The sequence below is a fragment of the Danio rerio genome, chromosome 19 (assembly GCF_052040795.2).
Source record: "Danio rerio strain M-AB ecotype USA chromosome 19, GRCz13ab, whole genome shotgun sequence".
NCBI lineage: Eukaryota > Metazoa > Chordata > Actinopteri > Cypriniformes > Danionidae > Danio > Danio rerio.
Window position 1 is genome coordinate 17450265 of NC_141039.2, and position 24736 is coordinate 17475000.

The 24736-nt window shown below is 32.9% G+C and overlaps 1 protein-coding gene and 1 long non-coding RNA gene across 11 annotated transcripts in view; one reads left to right on the forward strand and one right to left on the reverse strand.

Annotated features, from left to right (window-relative positions):
- LOC147832506 (uncharacterized) overlaps nt 1-7999 on the reverse strand; it is a 33645-nt gene extending 25646 nt beyond the window's left edge. The window contains exon 1 of the long non-coding RNA XR_015945329.1: nt 7950-7999. This is a non-coding gene — a long non-coding RNA (uncharacterized LOC147832506). The remainder of the gene's footprint in view (nt 1-7949) is intronic.
- Nucleotides 1-24736, forward strand: part of ptprua (protein tyrosine phosphatase receptor type Ua) — a 438644-nt gene that overhangs the window by 71514 nt on the left and 342394 nt on the right. The window lies entirely within an intron of this gene.

The following is a 24736-nucleotide window of genomic DNA, read 5'->3' on the forward strand; positions in this document are numbered from 1 at the left end:
GAAAATGCTACAATGTACAGTATCATTTGTTGCCCTTGGGCCAGACCAAATGAACCGAACTACAGATGTGAAAGCACTTTTAAAGTCAAATCATCACCATGTTCACCATGTAGATAATTTTATTTTGACTGTTTGTACTGTAAGATGTTTTTTCTAAATGTGTCACTATAAACAGCTTGCTTTTTTGTGGTGATTTGCATTGGTTTACATTGTGAGCAATTGAGTGTGTTGAAAACATGCTGTGACATAGGTTCCCGTTATTTATAGTTATTTCCCTGCAAAGATGCTAATTAAATTTATGTGCAAAATGTAAACATCCCAAATACAACATTTGCGAATAAAGTACCATTTCCAAGTCAAAGAGAACAAAATTGTCACTTCCTGATAAACTGTAGCCAAGTATCAAAAAGTAAAATGGAATTTGCTATGTTAGGAGAAGCCACCATGTGCCTTGAAAGACGAAGATGAACCACTTTGATGATGGACTTCTGCTGAGGGATTTTAGAATAACAGATTTCAGATATTTCGCTAAATTTTCGGTCTGCTGATTTGTCTATTAATGCCATCCAGTGACGACATGATCTGTTGATATATGATTTGTGTTTTCATCATAGTTAATGTGCATTTTTTTTCTTATCGATTAAAGAGTTTATCCTACTCAGTTGTGCACAGAAGTTTTTATGTACATTTTCCAAATCTATTCACAACAAAAAATAGCTTCCAGTCTTGAAGCCTCAAACTCTTTGTAATTTTTTTTTATTATAATTTTTGAAAAATGGTCTCCATCAGGGATGAGAATAATGGTGTCATAGCATTACACATAATTATGTTAACATGACCAACTTGGTGAGTAAAACATGCATCAAAATGAACAATATAATAAAATATAATACTGGATACTGTTTATAAATTTCACTTTATAAATTTAATAAAAATTCATTAAAAGTTACTGAAATTACAACAGCTATTGACTCAAGATCAAGGAGTTTAATCAGTTATGCCTTAAAACATAAACATTTGCTTTCGGTAGCTTTCTCTGGGCTGGATCTGTGAACTGTCTTGAAGTAGTTTTATCGTTGTATCACTGCTGTCTGTGTTTTTAATATTATTCAAACAACAAAAGTCAATAAAATCACTCCTTGATCTTGAGTCAATAGCTGTTGTAACTTCTGTAGTATGTAACTTTTATTAAATTTATAAAGTGACATTTTAAATACAGTATCCAGTATTATAGTTTATTATAATGTTCATTTTGATGCATGTTTTCCTTTTTTATTTCTAGAAACTAAATCAATGTAACATTGAGATTTATTAGAAAAGCAATAGAAGTTTTCTTTTATTAGTATTATTATTATTATATATAACAATATGGCATGAGATCAAACAATGGAATAAAGTAATTTAAAACATCAATAATTAAAAATAGGGATAACAGTAATTCAGAATCACAAAAAATGTATTTAATAATCAACAATTAATATTTTTATTATAACCTTGCAGACATTGTTATTGTTAATACATTGTATAAAAGTGCTTAGGAGGAAACCACTTACGAAGGGCTGCATCATCAACAATATTATGGCCCGTTTTCACTGAGTGGTACGGTATGGTACGGTACGCTCACGCAACAAGCCAGAATGAAAACAAAGGTTTTAAATACATAGCCGAGAGATTACAGAGCCATGTTTAACTAATATTATCACCTTTTGGACTATTATGAACTCGGAATGATGGAATTATTTTCTAACAAAAGGTTACACATGCTGCTGAAGATTAAAGACACATATGAGAGGTTTGCACTGACTGTGGGCTTTATTGTCTTGCTTTTAAATCTAAATAAAGACTAAATGCATGCTGTGTGTAGTTTTTCTGTAATTAATAACATATCGGAGACTGTAAGGGTCGGTATGTGTTCATATATGTTGCATTTATTTCTTTATTTCATATAATTGCAGACGTTACAGTAGGCTATCATTGATCTGCAGTTATAATCAAATCATGTTCATAGAAAAGTTAGTAATAAATATGTATACAGTAGTATTTATGTGTATAAAGCATCTGTTTTGTGAGAAGTGCTTCTCATATTTTATGTAAGCGACCCGCACAGCTTTACTATAGACATTTTCTCGAACGAAAATTATGTCGACTAAAACTTTCTGTCGTACACCACACCTACCAAAAGAGTACCATTGTTACCCTTTTAGCAGTTGAAATGCAAATAAAAATATTTTTATTTATGTCTATGTCATGTATTATGTTTGTCATCTAATACAGGGTTGGCAAATTCAGCTCCAGGAAGACCGCTGCCCTGCACAGTTTAGTTCCAACCCTGTGTCAGCACACTTACCTGTTTCAAACAAGTCTAATTAGGGTTGGAACTAAAATGTGTGAGTTTGACACCTGTGATCTAATACATCCAAAGTCATATCACTTACATGTAGCAGACTAAAGCTGCGGTCACGCTGCATTTTTCGCCCAATTAAACTTCCATTCATACGCATGCAAATGCAACAAACCGGAAAAAAAGTTTTAAATCGTGCCACAAGTTTCGCTGTTAGCTTCATTGCAAAGTTCAAGCTTGGTGAATCTGATCTGCGAATTGCATTACTTGACTGCATGAGACCAATCAATGATCAAAACATGAACTCTCTGTAAATAAATGTAAAATATAGAGCAATTGCTCGCTTTCTTTTAATGTCTAATCATCTTGTTTAATCCCACCCCTTTTCGTAGAGCTGTACAAAAGAATATCGCATGCTCAAACTCTAGTGTGATCATGGCATAAGACTGGTTGCTCACCAAAGCTAAGCAGGGTTGAGTCTGAGCAATACCTGGATGGCAGACCACCTGAGAAACTAGGTTGCTGTTGGAGTTGGTGTTAGTGAGACATTAAACCGAGGTCTTGACTGTCTGTGGTCATTAAAAATCCCATGGTTCTTCTTGTGAAGAGTAAGGGGGTGACCCTGGTGACCTGGTCAAATCCCTCCTCATTGGCTCTTTCTTTTCATGGCCTCCAAATAATCCCCAATCCTGTCAACTTGCTTTATCCCTGTCTTCCCTCTACACTGATAGCTGGTTTGTGGTGATCCTGATGGATGCGTCAGAGTGGTGGCAGTAAGGAGAGACCCCTGATATTATTGTAAATAAATATTGATATTATCTATGATATTATTTGGCAAGTTAAACCTGATCAATATATATTATTTTACCTCTCATAATTCTCATTTGTCATTTTATTACTTATAATGTCCTTGACGTGTGCTGGACAGCACTTCTAGTTTCATTTTCAAAGCTGCTGCCTCAGTCAATCAAATCAGCACAAAATGTGGAGTAACAGCTGGACACTTCCATTTTTATCTAATTGAGGGGAACTTTGAATTGCCAAAACGTACAATAACTAAAGATTACTGTTTACCGTCAACATTAAATTACTGTTCATTCATATTCTGCCTTACATCCATTACATGTTTTAAGTGCAGGATTTTTCAGCTTTAAAATATTTTTTTTTTTTTGTGTTGGTGGGCCAGCCTTTAATCTGAGTGGGCCGGTGCAACCCTGGCATCACCACTTATACACGGTGAAGTGCAAAATAAATGCATTAATTCAATACAACCCAATCATAAAGCCTGCAATAATATAATTTGACCAGTGGGGAGCTGTATAGCGTAAGACCTCCTGTCAGACTGCATATACTGTATATAATCTATATCATGGGTGGGCAAACTCGGTCCTGGAGGGCGGTGTCCTGCACAGTTTAGCTCCAACTCTAATCACACACACCTGTTTATTGATTTCTAGTGATCTTGAGGACACTGATTAGCATGTTCAGGTGTGTTTGATTAATGTTGTAGCCAAACCACACAAGACAACGGTCGTCCAAGACAAAGTTTGCCCACCCCTGATCTATATGATAATGTCAGACTGAACAACAATGAAGACATGCCAAAAACAGACATAGAAGAAAACTCTCCTGGACTTTTACGTCATCCATTCATGACAGCTTACTATCCCGAGTTCTGAAATAATACCTCACAGCAAACAAACTGTGGCGGTAATTTAGCTCTTAGTGTGCCTCAATAATAAAACCAGAATAAAAAAGCTGTTTTGACATTCCCTCACGCTGGTTTGAAGTTGTCACGCTGATTGCATCATCAGAATTGGAGCTTCTATTGGTTCTTGGTTTGACAGTCACCTCAGATGAAGTCACGCTGCAGGAAGGTGTCTGGAATTTTCATCGGAGGGAAGATTTAATCTCAAAAGGCATGAAGCAGCTGTCGGTGAACATGTCAAACCAACAATCAAAGACCACAGATTTTAACTTTGCATTTGCAGCAGTCTTTTAGGATTTCCCAAATTTGTCTCAGACTGCAAAATCATGGTTGAAATCGCACTGTGTGAGCAAGGTTTACAGAAGAAAGAATATTTATGAGAGTAGATCTGAGAAAATGAAGCTGAACTGTGCAGTGTTACACCAATACAAACCCAAAATGCTGTTGTGCTAAGGATTAGAAGGAAGAGAAGAAAGAAGGCTGATATAGAAGGAATTTATATAGAAGGAAGAAGACTTACAAAACAGATATATCCTTTGCTAGTAGTGGTGTTTACATGAATATGATTCATGGTTATTTGTATTATAAATATAATTGTAAAATCTGTCACATATTTTAATTACCCTTTTTAATTATGCTATACAATGTGTGCAATTCAGGGATTAAATGATTACAAAAGCTGAAAACTGATTAATCTGTGAAAATATGATTAGTGGATTACTTATTTCTAATATGTTTGAATTACTCAACAACATTGACTTAAAATCATTTATAAAACAATCATTTGCTGAAGTTTTTTCTCTGTAGCTCAAAAAAAAAAAAGTTTAGTAATGGGCCACAACAGTCATAACAGGATGGACCATCTGACCAATCTGATCACAGCAGGTTTTTAGAAAAAAAGGGGTTTAGAGAGCATGAAAATTACCATAAGCATTATAGGATGGATGGATGGATGGATGGATGGATGGATGGATGGATGGATGGATGGATGGATAGATAGATAGATAGATAGATAGATAGATAGATAGATAGATAGATAGATAGATAGATAGATAGATAGATAGATAGATAGATAGATAGATAGATAGATAGATAGATAGATAGATAGATAGATAGATAGATAGATAGATAGATTGATTGATTGATTGATTTTTGAGGAAATCAGCTCTTATTGTATCAATACAAAACCATGCACGCTTTTATAGCTTTTATTTTTAAAAGTGTGAGTGGAATGTAAATTCAAAAACCGTTCTGAAGTCAAAAGCAGCTCTGAAGAGCCAATGATGGAAGGCAGACATGTTCTTGTTCTTTGTGGTTGTCTATGGCAGCATCAGCTCATGTACGCCACTGAATATGATAGTAATTACTGTTGTTGTGGAAATAAATGACTACAATTGACTGGAAGTACGCATAGCCTATCAGTCTGTCTGATAATAAAGAGCACAGCTGAGTGATTCAGAAAGTCAGCGGATCATGTCAATCCACCAGTGGAATAAGATAAATGCCACCTATAAATGCCATGTTCAGTGATTTAAAGGAGTATTTGCTCTGATGTTTGTCTCTATATAAAGGAGTAGATCAACCAAAAGGTTGTTTCTTTATCTTTTTTGCTCTAGCTGTTGATTTTATTATAAATAACAGACTGTTATATGTTAATCCAATACATACAGTATTACGTTTGCATTTATAGTATACATTACATTGTTTATACACACACCTTTACTGGAATTATTGTGCCATAGGTTGTATTTCACAATTTTTCAAATGTTTTTTTATGAATAATGTTGGTGATATTTTAATTAAATATCATACATTACAACTTGAATTTACATTTACGTAATTATTATAAAAAATCATTATGGTGTTCATCTTTGACAAAACAAAGACACTTATATTAGGGATGTCCCGAACAGGTTTTTTGCCCTTAAGTTCGAATCATTTGATTTTGAGGATCCAATACTTCTATAATACAAAAAAGAAACAGAACCAGGATGTTCCTTATTTCTTATTTAATTTTGCTTATTTTAACATCCAACAACTCTGTTAACAAACAGAGCCCTTCTGTGAGGTAGCTTGAACACTTAGGAGTTAAGTAATAAATAACATAAACTCTTCACCTTTTGAATTTTAGTGCAGCAGTAGATATAAAGGAAAATCTAATATATATATATATATATATATATATATATATACATATATATATATATATATATATATATATATATATATATATATATATATATATATATATATATATATATATATATATATATATATATATAATAAATAAAAAAACAACAACAATTGCACATCAACTTAAAACATCTGCAGACAATCCCAGGTTCACATATCTCACAGTTTGCTATGGCAATGTTGTCGTCATCAACTTTATAATACCTCCAGACTGCAGACATACTCTTGCTGTCCGCTTCAAGCTGCTTCCGTGTTCTACTTTGCCGGCATTTAACTGATAGCGTCTCTGCCACAAAAGGATGTCATGCCACACACTTTGCTGTTTCTGTGTGAAGTCAAGAAAGAGGTTTAACTCTATGTGAGTTTATATGCAAAAACCTCTAAGTGCCATATGAAATTTCCTCTAAAATGAGCATTTTTATCAGGTTCCTGTGTGTAGATTTAGTAATATCACTTTTATGGCAAATCAAAAGTCCTTTTCCTGGTTTTTAAAGTGAAATATCACAACATAAACAAAAGAGGCTGAGAAAAATGTTAATTTTTGATAGAAATTTCAGACGGCACTTAGAGGTACTTATTATAAAGACGACTTATTCGATCAGGAGGAAATGTCTGTTTCCAACGAGTCTGAAACCACGTGATTGGGCCTGATTTCTGATCATGTAATCGGATCTGGACATCCCTAACTGATATATATATATATATATATATATATATATATATATATATATATATATATATATATATATATATATATATATATATATATATATATATATATATATATATATATATAAAGAAATATTGTATTACTATTTAATATAAACGTATAGTACAGTACAATTCTATAATTATAGTGCAAGTTTCTTTCAGTTGAAACAGCTCAGACTTATGTTTTTGTGTAAGATTTGGTTTAAAACTTGTCTCTGAAACAGGTCAATGATACAGTATATTATGTTTTGCCTGTATTTTATTGTTTTAGTCTTTTCCCATACCTAGAACTTTATTCTAAAATTTAAAGATGAAATGTCACATTTTAGTACAATACAAAAGCAAACAATGAGTACAATAAAGTAAAAAAAAAATGCAAAGTGTACTGTATTAGTGTACAAAGTAGTGAGCTCACAAACTTGTGAGCTCAATCACTAGACTATTTATCCAATAGTTATACTAGTTATCCAATTAATCGTTTCAAGTTTTGGTTGGCAGGTGGTCTTGCAGACTCACTGTTGTACTGTTGTTAAGCTGTTGATGAGATCAGAATGAAAAGAATGAGAAAATAGAAACAGTAATACAACTGAAAAAGAATAGAATCAAGTAGTTTGAATCAAGAAGATGTGAAAATCAAGAAGATTGGTAAAACAGAAACTATCTATGAATATCTATCTATGATAATATGCAAATGCAAGGATTTTTGAAAAAGCAAACACACAAGGAACACAGTGAACAGAAATGTATACATCTGCATCCAACAGAATGTGTTAACAAGACAAACCTGGAACAATCAGAGTCTAATTAGCAAGAAAAATATGGCACTTGCAACATGAAACAGGAACAAAACTTCCAGGGAGGAAAGCAGGGAAACCAGCATCTTTTTATATAAAAAAAGCAAGTTATGTCCCAATTCAGAAACTGCATCCTTTGAAGGAAGCAGATTTTGATGTCGATGAAAGCCAAACTGAGTGTTGTGAAATGGGATGATCTTACCTTCAAAGGACTGATCTCACAGATGATGAGCAGCAGAAATGTTTGAACTGGGAAATAAAATAAATAAATATCATTGTAATTAAAAATATTAATATAATAATAATAATAATAATAATAATAATAATGATGATGATGATGATGATGATGATGATGATGATAATAATAATAATATTTATTATTATTATTATTATTATTATTATGTAATTGAATGAATGAATGAATGAATGAATGAATGAATGAATGAATGAATGAATGAATGAATGAACGAATGTTTGCTTTTTTCAACATTTGTTTTGTTTTAGATCTAAGTAAACTAAAACAATGCATTTATTTAAAAGTGTAACATAGCATTTTATCTAAATACATACATAAAAATTCCATCATAACCTGTGCATAGTTACTCATGAGGTAGTATGGCCTTTAAATGAAGGACACCTTTGGGGCTGCATTTGTTAGTGTTTTTGAACACAACTATAGAAATGTGCATTATACTGTACATAAACACTAGTATACTATTTTTAGATTTTGCTACAGTTAACTGTGGTGTGTTGTTGTTTAAAATACCCTACAGTTCTAGAAATCTTAGTACTGTCACAAACCCCAGATGTTAGTATAGTGGAGTGGGGTTTCACATTTAAAGTACAATAAAAAATAAATAATAAATGCATATATACAGTGAATAACATGCAAAAGACAACCACAGCAGATATACCAAAAACTGTGACTTTTATTCACAATTCCCAAAGTAAACATAAACTAATTATAAACTAATTAGGTTCTTGGCCTACTGGACAGTACGTCAGAGTGGCTTCACTGCAGAGCAATGTTATATAGATATATATAATACAAATTCATTTAAATATGTTACTATAATATGACGTAAAACACTGTAGTATTTACTATAAAAAAACAAAAAAATTAACTTCACATCCTGTGACATGATGAATAAATGAATCCCACTAAATGTAAACAGCTATAAACAACGATTTTCTCATATCATCAAAATGACTATAGTCTCTATTGATGTTTAACCTCTGTTAATATCTCATAAAACATAATTGTAGTGTTCTATGACCCTTTAACAAAACCTTCACTGCATTTGCACCAATTTATTTAGCTGCTGTGACCAGCATGACTCTTTACGTTGCAGATTTAATCATATATTCACATCAGAATAATAGCTTGTGTTAAACACATCCTCTCATGGTGGTGTGTGTATAACTGTTGTGCTTTAATAAGAACATCCACTGTGTTAGCATATAATTACATCACACTCTAAAAGCATTAATTACCTAACGTTTCTGTCACAAACACCCGGGCTCATTGACATTATATTGGTTGATATTACGCTAGTGATTGCAACTTTTACTTTTTGTTTGTGCCTTGCTTTGACCCAATCTGGCATGGCACTGACCTTGTGCAGCTGACAACGGTTGTCCGTCTCTGTGAACAGGTGTGTATGTTTGTGCCAGCGTCCACCTGTTCTCCAGCACACCCCTCTGAGCGGCGCAGTTGGCCGGGTGACTGACCTTGCCGCTGCAGAGGGCATGTTGGGATTGGAGGAGTCGATGCAGTAGTTTTGATTGATGGATGCTGCAGTGCGAGTCATGTTGACCTCTTGTTAGGTCATTTTCACATGGGACGTTGGTCTGCTAACTAGTCAGTTTTGAGTGTTTAAGGCCTCTCATGGCACTTTGAAAACATGACAGCATTCACTCACCGTTATACTGTTCTCAACACAGGCTCATTGGAGATACAATGTAAAAAACTGATTAGTTACTTAAAGGGCACTTATGATGAAAATCAACTTTTGTATGCTGTTTGGGCAGAATTGTGTGTAGGTATAGTGTGTCCACTGTCATAATGGAGTGATATTAACCCAACAAGTGTATTTTTTTTTAAATTCCTGACATTAAAATAGGACCCAAATCCCAGTGATTTTGATGCCCACCGCAACGTATATAGATGTGTGGTTTTCCACTCACATTGATTGATTGATAGGCACCATGTTTCTATAATAACATGCATACACATGTCCACAGAATATTCTTTTTACAAAGAAACAGATTAAAATATCTGAACCAAGTCTCTGTAATTTTTGTAAGATTTATTAGTTTAAAATGTTTTTAAAATCCCTTTGTAATTCTTAACCAACATAATCACCAGGCCACATGGTGTCAGTAATATGTGTGCATGTGTGTGTGTGTGTACTGCAAATGGCATTTGTGTGAGACTTATCTTTTCAGAAAGGCTTAAATAAACTCCACCAAAAATACATCAAATAAACTTACTTGGTATTTTTGACTAATAAGCTGTATTGCACCTTCATCCGTGTCTATCTTTATCACTGACTGCTGTTTATCTGACGTAACATGAGAAGCAGATACGCATGTGGGAACAGTGGTCGAGAAGAAGCAGCTCTTTTGCATTTAAAGCCACGAGCTACAAAATCAGCTGCACTACTCAAACACCAAAATGGGCAGATTCTAGAGGCTATAATAAATTATTCATTCATTCATTCATTTTCTTGTCGGCTTAGTCCCTTTATTATTCCGGGGTCGCCACAGCAGAATGAACCGCCAACTTATCCAGCATGTTTTTTTACGCAGCGGATGCCCTTCCTGTTATTATGATGGACTCAATCAGTAGCAAACTTGAGTTTCACTTACACTTATCTTTGAAAAAAGTTCTAAATACACACCTTTTTTTTTTTTTTTTTTTGCTGCCACCATCCTCATTTGCATTTGTCACCTACCTCGCACACCTTCTTCTTGCATGGGAAAATTCTCCCGCAGTTTTGGCCATACCTGTCAACCCTCCCGTTTTTCCCAGGATTCTCCCGCATTTTACAGTTCTATACCACTATCATCCCGTAAAGATATTTTTCCATATTGCTCCTGTATTTTTAGTCTTTCTCTGAACGGTGGCAATAAACATTAAAAAGACGATTCTCCCTATACGGAACCCATAACACCAAAACACCTCTTAAATGTGAGTCTGTTCTGTGCTTTCATTTTATTTAGCCATGAAAACTGGAAAAAAATGGAGGGATTCCCTTTCCTTTTTATTACAGGTGCTGTCGCCCCTCTATGTAATCCTCAAAATATAGCAGTGCGTGACTGACACGCTTCATAGGGATAAATAGACACTGTTTCCCAAACGGATTCTGTACACATGATTTGACATGGAGCGAAAGTCTGGATTTTGGGTGTTTGTATGAACAGACATATGCATAATTAATAAAAATAACATCTAAAGATTTTTCAAAGTACAAATCTTGTCCTAAATGAGCATAAAAGTTAGGAAAGCAATCGAATGCTTTCATTATGATGGTAGATTTGTGCCTCTTTGAAGTGACACCTGCTATTTAATATAAACAAACAAAAAAAATCCAAATAATAAGATGTCCCTTATTATGGGGAGCATTAGGGATGAAAGTAAAGTCTTTCAAATTCGCGGTGTGGGGACTTTTCGGTTTTTCCGTTGAGTATAATGCCGAAGAAGAAAACCCTGTGAATAAAAAAATTACTGTGTGCAAGCATTGTTTTACACGTATAGCCTACTTAAAGGGAAACACTTCCAACATGACTGCACAAATGTGGCGCCATTACCCAGCAATATCACTGTCTGAAGGCAGTATAGCAGAGAAGGTAATAAATTCCTCAAAAAAACGAGCAAGAGAGTTTTCTTCACTGCCGGGGACATTGTAAGTGCAAAATGCTCTCGCCTTGCTGCAGAGAATGCTGACAGGCTTATTGTTTTACAGAAGAACCTCAAAATACAGGAATAGATAGCTGATACTGTAAGTGAAATTGGACTTTACATTCTGAATGAAGGATACTGTGCTAGAGCAAAATTAAGTTAATTCCGATTTTTTTTTGTATTAAGTTTATTTATGTTTACTGAAGTACAAATATGTGTATTTAAAATGGTAAATTTATTTTTATTAACTTCACATGTATGTTTATTTTCAAAATGTAGGAATTTATGTGTTCCCCAGTTTGTATATAGGCTACCAACAGCTGTGACATTTCAGTGTTAATTTTTTATTTATTTTTTATTTTACAATACACTGGTGTACTTTTCTTAGCTTTTAGGTAAAATAAGGGATTATTGCAATAAATTGTTTTTATTTTATTCATCTTAACCCCTTACTGTTAATATTGCCTAAGCATAGACAAAAAAAAACAAAACAAAAAAACGTTAATGTGTCAAGCCAATACAACCAAACCGAACCGTAAACTGTGTAAAAAAACCAAGGTATGTATTGAACCGTAGGCTAACTGTATTGTTGCATCCCTAGTGGGCATATATCTTATTTCCACATCCCAATGTTGACAGGTATGGTTTTGGCTCTGTTACATCTAAATGTAGCTACCCAGCCGGCACACGACCGACCTTCAACGTTGAAATATGGTTGAAATAAGGTCAGATGTGTTTTGAACGTTGAAATAATGTTGATAGAACGTTTAATGTTGAACGATTGAAAAACAGCCTGCATATGACAAGGCTTCAACGTTGAAATGTGGTTGAAAATACGTCAGTTGTTGCTTTAATGTTGAAACAATGTTGAATGATAAATGGTTGAAAAAAAGTTACAGAAATCCTTGTACAAATCAACGTTGACATTTTTTTTTATCATGATCTGTATGTTGAATTAACGTCATGGCTTCACCCAATATTCAACATGTTTGGTTATCATGTTATCGGAGGACTCGGCGCACGCGGCCGCGCGCAGCGCTTCACTTCACTTAATTACGAACACCTGACCTGCAGTGCAGCAGAATTCAGAGGTAAGCATGTTTTTAGATGCTTTAATGTTTTATTTACCCCCCGATTTTGTTTTACACACAGTGTATCTTAAATGTGACTTAGTGTAGTGTTTCGAATTTTAAAGCATTTAAAACTTTCCAGTTTGGTTTAGTTTGCGCTCCGGTGACGCAGCTAACCTTGAGGTAATGTCACATGTTTAACGTTAGTCTAAATGAGCGTTTTTATGGCAAATTCAAAGCGATTAACTCCAAACGCAGTTTAAAGTTACTGAGCAACGTTATAAAACAATATCCTTTTTATACGCTGTATCATTAGTGTTATTATTACAAAGTGAACTGCTTTCGTTTCACTGTTGTTGTTGTTTTTGCTTTTAGACATGTAACTTAACGTACTCCAGAGACGCACTAACTTGCACAGCATTGAATGGAAAAGGCTTTGTCCATGTAAGTTTACTTTACCTTTAACTACTATCTGTTAAATCTTCTTGGTGCTTTGGTTGGTGATATTCTCTTTCTAATCTGTTTGTTTATTGATTGTTAGGCTATGTTGTGATATTATATTGTTATATTGATATTATTATTGTGAAATCATGTTGTGATGTTATACTATGTGACAGTATTGGGGAACAAATATGTATTTAGTGAGAAATTAATGCTTAAATTACACTTTGTATAGTAGCAGATAAGAGGTGTAATGGGTTTTAACTTTCTGGGTTTTCTGGAAGGTCCAGTTGAGGGCATCAAGAACACGCAGATAGCCTAAACCTGTTTCAGCCTGGACAGACTGCAGTTCTGCTACTCCACGCCAAGGCTTTTGTATGGATGTCTGACTACTACTGTGTTCTCTAAAGGTATAACTGGAGCAAAACAACAGCACCTGTTATAGTGAAATTTGTATTCATAAAAATAGTGATACATGTGTAGCAGGTCCAGTACATGTGATGTCATTGAGAAGTTGTTTTTATTAAATGTCATTAAAACAAATAAATAAACATGCTATTTAAATACATCTAAATATTAAAAACTTGAGGATTAAGAAGAAATTAAATGCATCATCTGTCTTGCGAAAAGGGTCTACTTAAGAATTCTGGTGTTTTCCAACTGAAAGGGATAGTTCACCCAAGAATGAAAATTTACTCACATTTTACTCCCCAAATGGTTTAAAACCATTATGAGTTTATTTTGTTGAACACAAAAGAGGCTATTCTGAAAAAAAACTAAAAAACCTGTAAACATTGACCTCCATAGTAGAAAAAAATACTATAGAAGTCAATGGTTAAAGATTTGCAGCTTTCTTCAAAATATCTTCTTTTGTGTTCAACGTGGTCAGTAAATGACGACAGAATACTAATTTTTAACTATCCCTTTTATTCTCTGTCCTACATGCAGACTTTTACAGAAGTGCTACTCCTTCTAGAGTTTTTCTCAACCATGTCTAAAAAGCTTTAAACAGCTTTTACAGTACATGTAATGGTTTACAACAACTTGTAATTATTAGATGTGTTGAATGTTTTATGGTTCTTTACTGCAGCCTTGGTTAAAAAAAAAAAAAGAATTTTTTTCGAGAATCTGAAATTTCCTAATTCTTCACTTCTCTAGTTAGGAATATTCAGATGGATGAGTCAAAATTATTGAGTGTGGCGATTATTATAAGACAAATTTGGATTCAATAAAAAATAAATATTTGAATTTCACTTTCTATAATAGCAGATACCAACTTAGTTGTAACCTCGTATTTCATTCATTGCAGGTTTTCTGGAAGCTCCAGTTGAGGGCATCAAGGTCATACTGATGGCCTAAACCAGTGTCAGCCTAGACAGACAGACAGACATCTATTGCAGTTCTGCTACACAAGACCAAACTCTCTGCTTTTGTATGGATGTCTGACTAGTACGGTGTTCTCTAAAGGTATAACTGGAGCAAAACAACAGCATCCGTTACAGTGAAATTTGTGTTCATAAAAGATAGTGATGTATGTGTAACAGGTCCAGTACATTTGTCATAAAGGTTAAATCACAGTAAATACTGTAAAAATAACTTGTTTGCCTTTGCCACAACAGGTCATGGTGTGTGCATACTGCTCGTAGTAAACACACACGCTGATCTGATGCGGGAGAGATATGATGCGGGAGAGATATACGCAAACACATTTGTATTTACTGTTTTGTTTTGCCTCACTAAAGTGTTGTTGGAGCTTGGTATGTTCACAGTTGAAATCACTGAAGTCACATGGAACGTTTTGACAATGTGTTTTGTGCCTTATCTGGACAATGAGCATCTTGGGACTATTGCTGTCTGTAGAGGATGAGGAGCATTTAATCTAAAATATTTTAGTTTGTGTTCTGAAGATTAACAGGTCTCTGGGATGACACAAAGACTTAATAACAGAACCTATATGAACACTTAATGTGACATGTAATAGTGAAATAGTGGTCCTACATTCACAAATGTGAGCCATTATTATAAGACCCCTGTGAACATGCAATTTTTATGATACTAATAATAATGGAATAACAAATTGCTTTTACTGTTGTGTTTGTGAGAGAGAATCAAACCATATATTCTACACATTTTCTTGATGATTTACTGAAATATTTGTCTATGTTCCACTGTCACAGGTGCTCAGTTTTGCTGCAGTAATGCTAAACACAATAGATGTACTTTATGCAAAAAAAAAAACAAACTACTAAATATTTAGCATGCAGACCTGCAAAGTGAAGGAGCAATGTCAGGTTTAGATTATAGCATGAGTTTTCACTATTGTGAAAGTGAAGCCATTCATTCACAATGAATTGGAATAGCAAACCTCATTATTGATTTTGAAGGAAACTCACCTGGTGTTTGAGAAATAAATATGTATTTAACTGCTAGACTGATATAGATGTTTTAGTGTTTTACACTTGATTCTTTGTCCCTAGTGCCATCTTTTACCTCAAGTGTTTCTCTCAACCTATAAAACCTCAAACAGATGTAATGTATTTCACTTGTGATTCTTAGTTGTGAGTGATGTTTTTTATTTTATTTTTTACTGCAGCCACTTTAAAAATTGGTATTTTGTGAACTTTGTAAACAGAATTGTATTTTGGAGACTGATGGTTGAAGCGTAGTTTAGTTACTTAGTTTAATTTAGTTAGTATCTGTCTTTCTGAAGACGGTAACACTTTACTAAAAGGTTGTATTAGTAAGTGTTAATGTATTTACTAACATGAACAAAGAACAATGAAGCATCTTTCATATAAATAAAGTACAGTTCATGTCAGCTCAGTGCATTAATGTTAACAAGCATACATTTTGATTTTAATAGCATCGGGACATATTTCAATAAATTAAATGATTAATAAATGCTGTACAAGTATTTGTTCTTTGTTCATAGTTTGTTAGTTTGTTAGTAAACATTAACTAACTTTAATTCATGAAACCTAATTAAAAAGTGACTATTTAATTGTATGCCTTTTTCTGTATTTGAGTGTACAGCATGTATAGTAACCTGCATGGTTTTAATGAACTATGTATGCTGTAAATGTTGCTGTATATTTAGAATAAATGAAATAATGAGGTGTGTATTAAATAAATTGATACACAGGCTAAGTTGTGTATTTGTGTCGTGTATTTTTTATTAGTAAAAATTTGTTTGCTATATTTATGGACTTTGCGTTGTATGTAATTTCTATTTAACTTGCGTTGAAATGTATGACGGTGAAACAACGTCACGGTATCAACGTTGATCCAATTTGCAAAATCGAAAGGTAATTCAACCTTCATTCAACGTCTACAAAACGACCACAATTCACCCATGAAGAAGGTAAGAGTGAAACAACGTTGTGATTTCAACGGTGAATCACCGGTGGTGGTCCGACGGTGAAACAACGTCACTATATAAACGTTGATCCAATTTGCAAAATCGAAAGGTAATTCAACGTTGATCCAACCATAGACCTGACGTTGATTCAACGTTGAATCACCGTTGAAATGCCGGCTGGGTATAGCCTCTCACATGATATCAGTGATAGGCACAGCCAATTGCAATGTTCATGTGTTTGGGGACGGTACGACTCAACTAGAGAATGTGATTTAAACTTTTCTCCATGTCTAGGTTTATGTTGACTGTGCAATTTTTAGCTAAATTAAATGATTAGTTTGGACATTTCAATAGTCGGTGGATATTGGTGAGGACACATCCCCTATGTCCATGCTTATTCTATGTCCCTGCATTTAACTTAAGCCACTGTTCCACTGCAATTTTTTTTTTACTGAATTAAATGATTGTTCGGGACATTTCAATAGTTGGTTAATATTAGTGGGGACACATCCCCACTGTCCATGCTTAGTCTATGTCCCTGGTGCCCTTTAAAGTGAGTAAGCCCAATGCCTTAAAAGAACCATGTTGACTTAACTTAAAAAAATAAATAAACAAATGTAAGAAAACCCAATGTAATTTGAAACTCTTTTATAAAATATATTTTTAAAATAAAGTCTTTTTTTTTTTTTTTTAATAAAGTCAACCACTTTTTTACAGTGTACTGTATGTGCCCAGGGCTATATTTTTTGGAAGCGAGAAATATGTGGCAAATTTCACAAATCCACTAGAGGGGGATGTGTATTTGTGACATGAAAAAAAAAAAAAAAAATTAGCAAGTGGACCTGTAGTTGACCAGTAATTTAATAATAAAATAAGTATTTACATTTACTGTGTTAATGTAAATACAATTAGTGTTACATTTGAAAACAAATATAATTAAAGATTAGAATTAAAGGTAAAAATGCATTGTAAATACTAGATGCATTTTCGTGCACAAACACACACACTGAGCACCACTGATCCACACATACACACACACATACACTGAGAAATGAAAGTCATCACTGCCTTTCTATCAATACCTACAACTCAGACAACACATACACACACACACAAATGCACGTACACACAAAGATGGCATCTTTTTCATTTCCTGTTCTCTTCTTTCTTCTTAATGGCTTTGTATGATTCTACTTTGCTCCATTTCTTTTTTATCACTCCATTTATTTTCACATTTACTTCACTCGGCTCATTTGAAGTTTGTCCTCTCCTCTCTTCGTCTTTGTCCTCTCTCACACACATGCACGCACACATACACACTCAGAACGCGACGTGCCATTAGTCAGTGAGTGCATCATAATGGTGTGTTTGTGTGTGTTTGGTCTCGCTGCTGTTCATTTGGGTGAAGGAAGTGGCATTATTGACTGCTGTGTTCTCTGATGCAGAGAAATATGGGCTGCTGAATGTCAAACAAGATTTTTTTTGCCATATTTAGACAGAAGGAAAATGGTTTAATAGATTTATCTTAATGAGTCTATCAAAAGTATATTATATTTGCTTAACATTAATTTAAAAAAAAAGTCAACATTTAGAAGTAAAAACAGAATGTTTTTTTTTTTGACAATTTTAGGGGCAGCTAAAAAATGCTAACTTGTTTTTTTTTTATTTTTGCAACTTTTTTTGAGAACAATAACATCATTGTTTTTTATTACCTGTTTAAATAACACAAAACAAAAACAATGCAATGTTGTTATTTCACAAGAAGCAATGCAATAGGCTTATGATGATGTCACATTTTCTTGTAAATAATTGTTGAAGCTTTTGTTATGATATACCGTCTTATTGATATTACATCAGTTTATTATTATTATCAGTTTGCTGTTTGTTTAAACTACTTGTTTAAAATCAAATCAACTTATTTTTATGCAGCAACTTAATTGTTTTATGATAATCTTAAATGATAAAAAAGTTAATAAGTTAACTTAATTTCTTTTTGTTGTCTCAACCCAAAACAATTGTGTGGAACTAAGCATTTTTTTTTTACAGTTTGAGCTGATTATTTTACAGGTATAATAACGAAAACAATTGAATTGGTCTTTTGCTTTAGAGTATATTCATGTTCAGAGTATACAAATGCATCAGCAAAATTATAAAGTAATTCAGAATCTAACATCCGATAATGGTAATTAAAGCTATATTTACAATTAATAAAAGCCACTTTATCAATATTGTACATTTTCAGTATTATATCACAACATCACAATGTATTGAATTATTGGATATGTCTACGATGCTTTTTTATTTTACATGACAAAGGCTTTTTGGGGGGTCTTACTATATGCTAACTTCAAAAAAGGGGTTTCACAGTGCAGTTTATATACAGTTGAAACAAGAAGTTTACATACACTGTATAAAAAAGGCACCATAACCATTTTAAATGGTTATATGGTTTCACAATAACCATATAACCATATAATATATAATATATTTATAATTTTATAAAAGTCAGATGCTAAAGTGAAAACCTTTTTTCTTTTAAGTAAGCTAGGATTATCAAATTTGTTTCTGTTATGCTTAATAGCAGAATAATGAGAGAGAGAGAGAGAGAGAGAGAGAGAGAGAGAGAGAGAGAGAGAGAGAGAGAGAGAGAGAGAGAGAGATGTTTTGAGAAATTGTTATAACTTTTCTTGAAAGTCAAGTTTACATAAAATAAGATTTTATGCCTCTGAAAAAGCTCAAATAATGGTGTCAAGGTTTTGTAAGTTTCTGATTGGCTAATTGACAACATTTGAGTTAATTGGAGGCACAACTGTAGAATAGTATTTAAGAAAAACCTCAAACACAGTGTTTCATTGTGGGACAACATGGGAAAATCAACAAGCCAGAATCAACAAAAAAGCCAGATAACAATATGCTAAATTCATTCAGTCATTTTCTTTTCGGCTTAGTCTCTTTATTAATGCGGGGCCGCCCCAGCATAATGAACTGCCAACTTATCCAGCATATTTTTACACAGCAGATGCTCTTCCTGTCTGGAGGAATGGGCCAAAATTAGTTTAAAAGTTGTACAGTTTAAAAGCAAAGCAAAAAAAAAATACCAATAAAATGTATGTAAACTTTTGACTGTCTAGAAATTAATAAAAAAATCTTTATAAAATATATATATATATATATATATATATATATATATATATATATATATATATATATATATATATATATATATATATATATATATATATATATATATATATATAAAATCTTATTATTCTGGCATTTAGCAAATGTAAATCATTTAGGTAATCCTAACGGACCTACAATAGTAAACATTTAGTATGATTTAGCATCAGAAATTTATTTAAATTTTTGATTTCAACTGTGTATATGTAAAACTGTTAAAATTTTACATTAAAAACTGTAGACATAGCAGTTAAAATTTGACATATGAGACAAATTCTGGACCTTTGTCAGTGAGGGGTGGGACCACCCGAACCCCTCCTGGCTATAGGCTATAAACTGCACATGTTAATGATATCTTCTATATTGTGTGAATACAGTAAAACCACAAAGTGTGCAAGTACTGTGTGCACATACTGTCAGTTGGCAGTTAGTATGTATTGTGAGTTGGCATATACAACATTGTTCCAAAAATGAATCTCTGTTTTGCTGAAATCTGGTGCACTATTTTTTATTTATTTTTTATTTTTTTGAGTGTTATCTTTGACTTGCTGCTATTATTACATTAAACAATAATTATATAAAAGAAAAACATTAACCAGCATCTCTGTCATTGCAGAAGAATGGCATTTAAAAAAAAAAAAAATGTGTGAATTCAAATTAATGTGCCACTTAGTTGAAGAGAGAGAGAAAAAAATAAATGTCAACTTGTTTATACAATTAATTTTAGGTAATTACAGTGCACTGATGATTTATGACATAAAAAAGCTAGATGATCAAAACTTCAACAATCTTGGCAATATGGCACATGTTGTTACATATAATGTAATAAATAATAACAACAATAAAAATTAGACAACATAAATTGTCAAATAAATAAGTAGAACATATTTATATAGAATGCAAATAGAGTTAAATTAAATAAAAAAAATAGTGTTAATTTATATAAAATGTTAGATGCTTTTATACTCAATACAAGTAATGGCTACACTATAAACAGTAATAGACTGCTGGATATTAATAAGATACAAACAGTGATCCATCTGTTCATTCTTTTCCATCTCCTTTGCTGCTTTGCTAATATTTACTATCCTGTATTACTGATTCTGTTCTGTTCTGTTTACTTACTCCTCCTTTCCCGGAGGAGGATGTGGATTCTTTCTCAGCATTTCCATGTTTTTTTTGCGGCTCTTTGAAATCTTTGTTATCTGTCATGCTGGGAAAGCGAGCTTAGATTTATATGGGAGCTGTAATAAAGGATCAGATTCAACTCTTTATCATTGTGGTGTTTCACTGAAGTGTTCTTTAAATATTCATTAATATACATTTTTCAGATAAAAAAAAAAATGTTCTGATTTTGATACAGTTTGGGGAATGTTCTTTCAATTGGAATACTAGTGTAGCTCAAAAGCTCTGAACAAGTTTCTTCCTTGCGTAGAAAGATACACACTAAACAAACAGAATCTGTGGTCCCGTCTAGAAATGATGAGATGCTTGCTTGGAAATGATGAGAGCTTAAACTGTTGCATCAGGGCAAACAATGTAAGGCAAAACAAACCAAAATGCATGCAAGAACTCAAGGGATAAGCAGAAAGTAACTAAACCAGACACAGGTGAACATAATCAGTGAACCAGTGAGCCATAGGTACAACCCAAAAAAACAAGAACAAAGGGAAACTAAGAAACTAACAAGCAAAGCAAGGAAGTAAAATATAATATATCCTAAAAATAGAAAACTATGGAAAAATAGTAAGCAAATGTAACAAAAACAGGTCTCTGGACATTTTGGCATATTTCAGAGACTTAAAGGTGCTGTATGTAAGTTTTTGACTCTTCTAAAGCATAAAATACCATAATATGTTTGCACATATTTAAGAAACATGCCAAGTGAAAATCTGAAAAACAGTGCTGTAGTCAGATATTCTGCTTTAAAAATATGTTTTCCATGCCGGAACATCTGTTTTTGTTCTGGTAATTTTAACCTGCCCAACGCCAGTTTAGCCAATTATATTTCTGCAGCCCGACATGCCTTGGTGGAAAACCACGTATTCCATTCATTCACCAAGGCAATATATATATATTATACACACACACACACACACAATTTTAAGTATGTATATACTTCATTTATACATTTATAATTCATGAATAGAATGAATTTTATTTATTTATGTTTGTTTCCCCCCTATTTAATTAAGCAGCTTTCTTTTTTATCATCTGCTAACAGTAACTCAAATATAATACAATATGACGTGTGCTAAAATGTCTTGGTAATAATGTTTGATCACAGATGGGTATCATATATGCATTTAATCAACATGTAAACATAAATTGTATGTCATCTCATTTTATTATTGTGTGTTGAAGTGATTTTTATTTAGAGCAGCTAAAATTTAAAGTTGCTGGGTCCCAGAACAACCCCCTAATTCATCAAGCATTTATGTTAATGTCAATGTGTGTAAACTACATCCATTTATTATCTCAGAGATGGAAGGAGTTTAAAATAAACACATTTAGCAAAATGGATTCATTAAAGTATGCAAATACTCCATTAAATGGTTTCTGTGGAGAAACTCTTGGGAATGTTTGTTTTAGTGGAGCACGTCACTAATTTTGATTCAACTCATGAGCTGTTAAAACTCTTTATTTTAGTGCTGTGCTCTTTAAGGATGCACAATTTGGAATTACCACCATAACTGCAAAGTTTTTCATATGTTTAAAAAATTAACAACACAATTTGTTATATTGCTTTTGGGGATTTTCTGATAGCAGTCTTAGAAGAACAAATTAGCAGGCCATGTTGTTCAATTCAAGAAGGAATTATTGTATATCAAAATAGACGGCACATTAAAAACACATAAATTTTTGTTTGTGAGACAGCTTTCTGAAGAGATGGGCTTTGGTTGATGAGCCATTTTATGAAATGTTATTATAGTCTCTTTTAATGAGGGAATTTATGTAGTGTGTCATCGGCTGTTTCACAACTGTTCAAATCACATATGCTTCATTTTTAGGTGTTCATACACCTGGGATGATATTAGATCTTGGGTGACACATATTTATAAAAAAAAATAATAATAAAAAAAAAATAATTATATACTGTTAGAACGGAAAATCATACACTTGTAAATACTTGGGTTTAATTTTTACAAGAATTGTTTTTACAGTTGGAAGAAAAATACGTTCATATTTTCAATATACTTTGTTGTTTCTGAAAATCAGTGAACATTTTATTTTGGTAAATGACAACTTTAATATTTACACTTCAATTTAATTGACTTGTTATGATCACTAAAGATCAAGCAGTTGCAGATCACTGGAGAACCACTATTCGGAACAGAACTACAACTACCATAATGCCTTGCGCCAATCTACACACACTACAGCAGACAAAATTTCAGGACACACACACACAGCTGTTGCTTATCATCGCTGATTTATGGGACTATAATTACACCTCACTCACTCACACAAGTTGCTGAGTCTTGTTATTCTGTAGCACTATGAGGCGTTTTCTTGTCTTCTCGTGTTTTAACCCTTTGCCTGTACTGACCATTTGCCTGTTTATGACTATTATTTATTTATTATTATTATTATTTATTTATATTATTTATTCTATTATTATTATATGAAAGTTTGCCCCTGTTTTGACTGACTGACTAATCTTGCAAATAAACTGCACAAGGATCCCTCAACTCTTTCCAGCACTCTTGTGTTACAATAATACTACTACGTTATTATTATTTTTATTATTATTATTATTATTATTATTACACATGCTACCTTAGCTAATCATATTATTAATTTATTTAATTATTTGTTCATTTATTTACATCTTTCTTAGATGAAATTCCTATTGTTTTGTCCAACTCAGTTAATACAATACAACAATACAATTGTATTATTTTGCTGTGATGCTTTTTAATAAGCATACATTAATACATTTATTTTAATTTATATTGCTGTAAAAAATTTATAAAATAATTTCATTTTACCGTGAAATTGCAATTCTGATATTTTTCAGTTTCTTTTAATGGTTAATCAAGAGATTATCTGCTGGATTCAGAGTGAAATGCCACTGAAACACTTTTGGGCATATACTTATTGCAGAATTAAATAAACAAATGCAGAATGTCAGTAATGATATGATAATATGATGCTGTATTTGCAATTATCATGCAGCCTTAATATTGTGATCTGATCACTAAAATCAATTTGGAAGGTGGACAGAAGCTATTTATACAATCTCATTTGTAGTGTACATTGTAAAGTGTCTTTGAGGACATTCAAGAACCGCATAGACACGTCATCTGAGTAAGACTGACATGAACATGCAGTGATGTGCTGATGTAAAGGGAAATGTATGCAGTTGTTAAATCAGAAATTCTGGCCTTGGCGAAATCTGATCACAAGTGACACATGCTAAAGCCAGGTGTACATGCCAGTCTGTCTGGACTGAGCATTTGTGATCAGATCACCAAAACACATGTTAATGGCAGGAGTGAATGAGGCCAGAGAGGAAGGACAACAGCATGTTTGACTTTCACCATTTGTGTCTCCTTCATTCCAAAGAGGGAAAAAAGGTAACCCTGGCAACCCTGCAAGGTCTGGCGTGTCAGATTTGGAGAGAAAAAAAGATCAGTCTAGTGTGTAGTAATGTGTTCTCTGGAGAAAAGACTTGGATATAGTTAATTAATCTAAATCAACTTGCAAAAAAGAGCAACTCATGCCCTAATTTATAGGGAAATGTGTCTAAAGATTCTGAATAAGAGTTCTGCTTATGTAACAGTTTTTTTTCTTCAGATAGTGGTTACCCAAATGCAGTGCATTTTTTATTGTCCTAAGTAAACATTGAAATGTGCTAATAATTGTCATATGGATATGAAAAATATGTCATAAATACATGAATTTTAAGTATATTAATATATACAAATTAAATTAACTGGTTTAGCCATATCCCACTTTACATTGTAAATGCAACATTATTACATGGTTTCCGCTAAATAAATAAATAAATAAATAAATCGATAAATAAAAAA